The 8,016-nt window shown below is 37.0% G+C and overlaps 1 long non-coding RNA gene across 1 annotated transcript; it reads right to left on the reverse strand.

The window, feature by feature from the left end:
* Positions 1-3,880: 3,880 nt before the first annotated feature.
* Positions 3,881-8,016, reverse strand: LOC124101055 (uncharacterized). Its single transcript, XR_006854523.2, has 3 exons — positions 7,966-8,016; positions 6,283-6,381; positions 3,881-4,141 (listed from the first exon to the last, which is right to left on the reverse strand). It is a non-coding gene; the product is annotated as an uncharacterized LOC124101055 (long non-coding RNA).

Consider the following 8,016-nt stretch of genomic DNA (forward strand, 5'->3'; position numbering starts at 1 on the left):
TTCACATAGTCAAAATTTCATTTTAAAAGAACAGTGATTCAGTACAAAGATGTGTCTGTATTTTATGTACACCAATGAGCACACTCTATTTGTTTAGAGAATGAACACTTTTTATTGCACAAAGAACTAAAAGGAATTTCAAGGAAGTAAGACAGTAGCACAGCATCACGCTGTGTTTCCTGACTAACTACTTTCAGAGTTTGGACCCAGAGAAACTGGTGTGTGGTTGCATAACGAATAAGTCAGGCTGTGTGGAAAAACTGGAAAGCCACGACAGAGAACTAGTGACCACATGAAACACAGAAATCATGGCTTTTAAAACAAAATATGCATTCCTAGAAGAGATATTGCAGCTGTGCCTGCAAAACTAGCAGAGGGCAAGCAACAAATCTCCCCTCTGGAGGGTGGAGGAGAATCTCACCAATCCAATTAAAAAATGGCAAAAAGCAAGAGACAGACATATTTCAAATCAGGAACTACAACTTGTCCACAGCCATATGAACATTAGTCATCATCACTAGCACCCAAGGAAATAACATTAAAAACAGCATTGACATTTCAGATGTCCCCAGTCAGAATGACATTTATCAAGTTGTCAAATAATAAGTGAAGTGCAGAGAGTGGGAGAAAAGTATAATCTTACACATCCAGACTGAAAAATTAAGATTTCCACACTGAAAAGCAATATGTAGAATCCTCCAGATTCTAGGAATATAACTGCCATATGACCCAGTTTTTCCACTCCTTGATTTGAACGCCAATGTACCAACACCAGCATGTACATGTGACTTTTTAATGTCAACGTTTTAGCACTGTAATCACAATTACAAAGTTATGGAACTAACTCTAATATCCATCAAGGGGAAAATGTATATAAAAAAGATACTTGTCACTGATTTTGAGCAGATTAGTTATTTATAAATCCCAATATTTTATATGAATTCAGTTCCCTAAATGTTCTAACATAAAAGTTGCAACAGCAAATCTCCTTAATTATACAAAGGAAAATACTTTAGTGAAAAATAGGAAACTAATGTATAATCCTCTCAATTCAAATGCCACATTTTCACCAAAGAAGGTAGTTGAATTTTCTCAGAGATATCAACCAGAATTCAAAATACTGCCAAATTGGATAGGCAGAATGGCACTGCAAGATTTCAGAAAAAAAACCTTCATTCTTATTTTAACTTTTATAAGATGGAACTCTTTCATAAACTGTGGTTATTGAGGCACCCACACAAGTATTAAGGTAGGTGTAAAGGAGAACTGAGACAGATCTGCTGATGGCTCTGGGAAGCTAGACTTCGGTCCTGTGGTCTGCCTAAGGATGAAGAGTTCTTGGCACTTTCATTGAATGATGTTGTTTGAAGCTTTGTGAAAGCAAGTGCCAAGGTTATTTCTGGTAGAAAAATTGTCCTCCTACAGAACAAGACACATGTGCAGACACACATGAGCAGATAGGGTCAAGCCACTCAGCTGGCTTGAGAGGCATTTCAAGTTCTTGTCTATGTTACCACCATGCTGATACTTGTAGACACCTTGCTGGGTATTACAATAAAATCCTGAGAGCAGACAACTTTGACAAGGGTCCCCTTGTAGTAATTCTGTGGGTGAGATCAGAAACCACTGCTTGTCTTGAACTTCCAGATTCATAGGCAACTCTCCGCACAGAATGGTAGAGGTTCACCCTCATCATATGTTCTCAGGAGAGTGATAGTCAGGAATGGGCTGAAAATTCTCATCAGAAATACATGTGTAATGTTTGTTGGACAGTAACTTGAGTAGAAGTCTACAGAGCACTGCATCTTTAAATATTTAGAATAATGATAGTGAAGGAGAGTGCTTTTTGAGAATTTAAGTGACAGAAGAATCCAGCAGTGCTGGGGCATTGTTAGGTGCAATGATATTTTCCTTCAGTTTCCAAAAGATTCTGCAAGCAGACTATGACTGCCATGCTCCAAAAGGTTGCCAGAAAACTATTCAGAGACATGGAATCTTGCCCATCTCTAGATCACTGGCTACAGGAATCAATCAGGCGGTCTGCATTACATACTAGTCCCTAGGCTCCATGAACCACAGTGTTTGTCAGGAAGTTCCCAAATTAGATAGACCCACTTGTCTGGGTCATGAACAAGTACTGAGGATGAGGGTTTTCTTGAAATTGCTAAATTTCCTCAGTATTCTCTGAGTGTGGTGGGAGACAAAGGAGCAGAGGGGCTCAGCTTATTCATGCAAATATCAGGTTAGGCCTTTTGCAGCTAGAGCAAATAAAGATAGTGTTGGATAATATTTGTTTCCCAGAAACCCCCAAAGTTATGTGTGGCTAGACTTAGAAATCCTGGACAGAAATATCTTTTTTTTCTACTGTGTTAACATTAGGGAGTCTCAAACTCTTGCTGTTATTGTTCATTATTTTTTGGCCTGCTATTTGTATTGGTTTTCCATGTTATTTCATTTTTCTCTCTTTTTTTTAATGAGAGTTTCATTCTATTTTGGGGGGGGGGGTTGGTACCCAGAGACAATTTTTATTCTCACTTTAAATCCTTTCATTTCTAATTTTTATTGCATTTTCTCCTCTTCTTTTCTGTCTCTCTTTAGTCCCACCACTTTCACTCTACTTCCTATTAAAAATATATTCCAATAATTGTATCATAACCAAGGCAGGTGTTTTTGGAGGTCAACCTTGTTATTTCCTACTCCATTTCTTCATTTATTGCTGTTCTAGAGATAATTTAAAACATAAGATTTTATGTACAGTGAATACATGTTTTTCTTTATGCTGTGATGGTTGTTGGAGTTTACTCTCTCCTGACAGGAACCAGCCATGCACTTTACGAGAATCAAATAGACATAAAATCCATTGGGTAGGAAAAGTCTGGTATCTGGGAATTTCCATCAGCAATCTTGCTGGTTTGAGAGACTGGCCCCAACCTGTGACTTCCTACACAGTTCCATCAGGTTCAGCACTGCACTGGAGATGGGTTGATCAGGTGAGGCTACACAGCCACACAGCCAGAGTTGGGTGTGGCCACTATGCTAATCAACCTCTTTGCTGTAAGATACCTACCACACCAAAAAAGAACATTCCTCCTGTTTCCAGGTGTGGTGGTGCATGCCTGTAATTCCAGTGACACAGGAGGCTGAGCAGGAGGATTATGAGTGCAAAGCCAGTCTCAGCAAAGAGTGAGGTGCTAAGCAACTCAGTTAGACCCTGTCTCTAAATCAAATACAAAATAGCATGGGGGGATGTGGCTTAGTGGTCTTGCGGCCCTGAGTTCAATCCGTAGTACACACACACACACACACACACACACACACACACACACACGTTTCCTCTTTCTGAAAACTTATCCCTGCCTTTGATACACTCTCCCTTAAATGAAGAACTGGAGACATTTTCAAGTTGCTGAGCTGCAGCTCCACTGAAATTGGGGATCCATTTAAGAGCTCTGCTTCACCTTTCAAACTTAATTTCTAGCTCTGGCTCTTATTTCTTTACTAGTTATTTCAGACCTTCTTTTTCTCAGATGGCTTACATCTTATGAGTAGGGTGATGGTGGCCCCATGATACTCTCCCCTTACAGTGATACTTGTGAGTGAAAGTAGCCCATAAAATATGCTCATTTTCAGCTGTGATACTCAGATGTAAATACTGCCCAGGACATCCCAAAGAGAAACTTGCACACTACAAGTACCCACATGAGTCTATGGACTAGAAATCCATTCAAGTACATGGAAATGAACCACCTACTAACACAGACAACAGGAGAACAGAGGAAAAGACTTTCAAAATTTCATGATTTCCCAAAAATTCCATCCAAAGAATTAGGTCTAACCACAACTAAATAGATAAGGTAAATATAATTAATAGTTGCATTGATTTCTTTAATTTTTTTTTTTTTTTTTTTAGTTGTAGCTGACCAGTTAACTTCTCTGTACTTAAATATTTAATTACTATGTTTGGAATCCCAAAGAGTAGGTTATTTCAATTGGCCTAGTTTAATGTCTGGAAGCAAAAAAAAAAAGAAATGACCAGGAATTTAAATTGACACATGTGCTACCTTTTGCTGGCGATGTGCAGTATCATCAATATCATGAAAACTCTTCTGTTCTGCCTTGGATGATCTGTCCAAATGTGGCTCTGTTGACAAATTCACAGATAAACTACTTAAAAAATTCATGTGAAAGACAAATTATCCAAATTAAAAAGGAGAGTATGAATAATCTTATAATTTTATTTTCCCAGTTTTATATATATATATATTTTTAAATATTTATTTATTTTTTTAGTTCTCGGCGGACACAACATCTTTGTTTGTATGTGGTGCTGAGGATCGAACCTGGGCCGCACGCATGACAGGCGAGCGCGCTACCGCTTGAGCCACATCCCCAGCCCACCCAGTTATATTTTTATTGAAGTTTTACTTTAGGAGAATGTATATCGTATGTGAAATTTTTATTGGTGTTTGTGTGTGGGCCTGTGTATTTTACCCCAAAACATGTGTATCCTTGGCAAATACTATAATGCTTACTTCAGATCCCAAGTCTTTATATTGGAAGACAGAGTGTCTGTAAAGTCCAAGGTTTACTGGAAACGCTGCAGGGGTTTTTAAAAATTTGTTTTGTTTCTTTTCTTTTTTACTATTAGGAATCAGTCTGTCTTGTGAAGCATCTATGTTATTCCTGATGTAAAGTCTTTTTTCTTTTGCTGGGGCTACAACAGACATTTTATAGCTTCCAAACTGGGTAATAAACATGTGACATGTAAAGTATTCATTTTCCTGTCTACTTCCTCAGTTCCTGGACTTGAGTGGACTACTTTTATATTATGTTGCAGTCAGCAGTTGTATTAATTTCCACCACAGTTGAGTTTGCGATAAGAGCCTTAGAAAACAGGTGCTAGGGATGATTTATATTCTAGAGATGGAGATAGTGGAGACTTCAGAAGTGAGATTACCCACCAGAGGCTAGAAATACTCAGAGCTGAAAAGCTGTACATAGAGACAGGGTTTAAATAGGAACATGTTTTTTGATGATTTAGGGTTTGGTGAGAGAAGAGCAAGAGGACAGTGCAGGCAGATAGAGGGAACAAGGTAGAGACTGAGGCAAAATTTACATTATGAAAGATTCCTAGGAAAGTTAAGATGCTTGGACATTCATGTTCTAAAGAGGGACAATGGTCATATGTGCAGTATATGCATAAATAAAAGGACCATCCTCAGGTGACGATGAAGAAGGACCTGTGCATGAATGGAGATGAATAATGAGAAGTGCATTAGCAAGTTGATGCCAGCCTGAATGGAGGAAATATTTCCAGAAATACAGAGGATAGAAAATTCTCAGTGACCTGTTTAGAATGAAGATTAATGACATGAACAAAGAAAAAAAGTAGGCCACAGGAATGTATGGTTTTGTACGTCACTGTTACAAAGATTTCAAATAAGAAGTGCAGTAAAGTACAGCTAATGTGAATGTTGCTTTTCTTTACAAAGTAGTTTTTCTTATGGTAATATCTTCCTATGTTCAGAAAACTCCTTTAGGAAGAAGGTGGGCAATTTTCTGAATCTTGGATATATGAAACACACCAGAAAATGAGAGAAGTCTGTGGGAGAGGTTCAGTGGGAGATCACTGCTTAGCATGTAAAAGGATCCTGTTCAGTGCCCAGCATTGAGAAGAATAGGAACAAACAAACCATGTCAAAGAAATATGAGCAAATGTTTCTTTGGTATATGCAAGTATATATTTGATTTATTAGTCAAAATTTCTGGAAAACTGTACTCCAACAAATGGAATCTATGTGCAAAAAAGGGTCAATAAAAGCAGTAAAATGAATTAAATATGTGTGTTGAGTAAAGCTACAAGACTCAAAGTACTAAAACAAAATCAGGAATATGGGTTCAGTAATATTTACACAATTGAGTTTCTAAAGGAAAAATCATTTTTGGAATGACCAATTATAGAAAGACATAGGTATATATACCAGTGTCAAGATGCAGAATGATCTGTAGTCAGAGGAGGAAAGAAGAAGCCTGAGAAATTCAATGTCAAAGCTGAGTTAAAAATGTGGCAGTACAAATCTTTAGTGAATCTTATCAGAATCATTTAATATATTTTATTGTTTCCTAATCCTCATTTGCCTTATAATTAATAATTCCAAAATTGTTATGAAATTCCCAGGGAAGATATAATTGTTTGCTCATCATGGAGAGTTTTCTGAGCTAATTAGTTCAGATACATGTGCTGAGAGCATCAGCTAACACCATCTCAATGTTTGTTCATACCCAAGTGGGAAACTGGTGTGTCATCTTTTCCTTTATCCACTCGTTTAACCAACATCAGTTGTAAATTTCCTCTCTTGTATGAAGAAAGTGATATAACATCTATGGAAAAAAAGATGTATGGTAAGGTACAAAGGATTCAGACAAGGCCATCCCAAAGAAAAATTGTTCTGAAAACTTGAAGAGTTATCAGATACCAATAAACCATTGTGTTTTAAAGAAATTGGTAAATACACTAAGAGTAATAGTGTTAGTGTTTGAGGAGTAAAATGAATAAAAGTTTCTGGTTAAAAATTGAGTGTGGTGTGGCATATATAGACAGCTTTTTAAGGAATTGCACACAAGTCCCAAATCATCCCAACATCTATCTGCTTTCTAGAGTTCAGAATTTATCTCAGTAATACGGTGCATTCCTGGAATGTCCAGGGACATGGTTTCTCACAAAAATCAATAAAATAATGATGAAAGCAAAATATTAAGGATGTTAATAAGAAATGTATAGATGAAAATATTAGACTTCTTTAAAGTAATGAATCCTTCAAAAATGCAATGTTGCTAATCTGAATGACACATACAAATACCTCACACAATGTGGTGCCTACTAAATAAGAAGGGGAGAAATTGGTAGCTCTAGGTTACCCTGATTCTTCCAGCTGCTACTGGTTCTTATCATCTTAGAACCAGATTCTGACTTGAAAATGACAAACTGAAGAGAGCTGACTAGAATTCTCTCCATTTACTTGTATTTTCTACCTAAATGCTATTTCCTCCCTCACTTTCCCTTCCCTTTAGTTTTTCCAAAAAAAATCCATAAAGTGGGAGCTTCCCTTTTTCCATTTTACACCCTTTATATGGATCTTTGCCACTATTTGTTGCCTGCCAAAGTAACAGATTTATCTTAGAAATATCATTTCTTCATCTTAGTCCTATGTCCTTTGCACATCTCAAGAGACATGCTCAGAATGAAAGCAAGATTTATGATTGCACTTGATCTGGTTGTGTCCTCAAACTGTAGGAATCAATAGCAGTTCTTGCATATTTCCCAAAAGGAGATACAATGCACAGGTCCAAATCATGTAGTCTATACACCAGAATCATTGGAATCACCTTAGATTCTAACGGACAAGTTAGAGGCAAGAGTTTGAAGATGGTGCCCAAAGGATGATTCCTTATAGTTGCAGAGTTCCAGTGTGAAATTTGTCATCTTCAAATTTGTCTAGGTTAATTTCAATGTATCTGTGGATTCCTCCCTAAAATGTCCCCACAAATTAAAATTCATAAGGAAGTGTAATACATTCATTGATAATTTTTCATTATTAATTTTAGATTAACTTTAGATATCTGTGGATTTTGGACATGCTTAATTACCATTCATACTTCTTTATACTTTTACATTTGGTGTTTCTGCACTATCATTTTGCCCTAGGCTGTATCAACATATTGTATGTCATTAAATCACTTGGGGTAACTGAACTTAGCTCTGTGGCAACAGGTCTTCACTCCTCAATTTATTCCCAACTGTGAATAAGTCAAAAAGGGTGGGAAAGTTTTACTTTCCCCTTCACTCAACTTTGGGAATGGAAACACACAAATTCTTCCCACATTTTGAAAACCCTGTTCTTTTCCCTTCTTACCCTCTCCTGACTACCATTTATTCTTTCTATTTTTTTTACTATGTGTACTTACTGCCTTTCTCAGTCTTCACTCCCCATTCTTCTGTGGTTTTCCTTATTTCAG

The sequence above is a fragment of the Marmota monax genome, unplaced genomic scaffold (genome assembly GCF_021218885.2).
Source record: "Marmota monax isolate L192 unplaced genomic scaffold, Marmota_monax_Labrador192_F-V1.1 WCK01_AAM20220418_F8-fsc02869, whole genome shotgun sequence".
In the NCBI taxonomy this organism is placed as follows: domain Eukaryota; kingdom Metazoa; phylum Chordata; class Mammalia; order Rodentia; family Sciuridae; genus Marmota; species Marmota monax.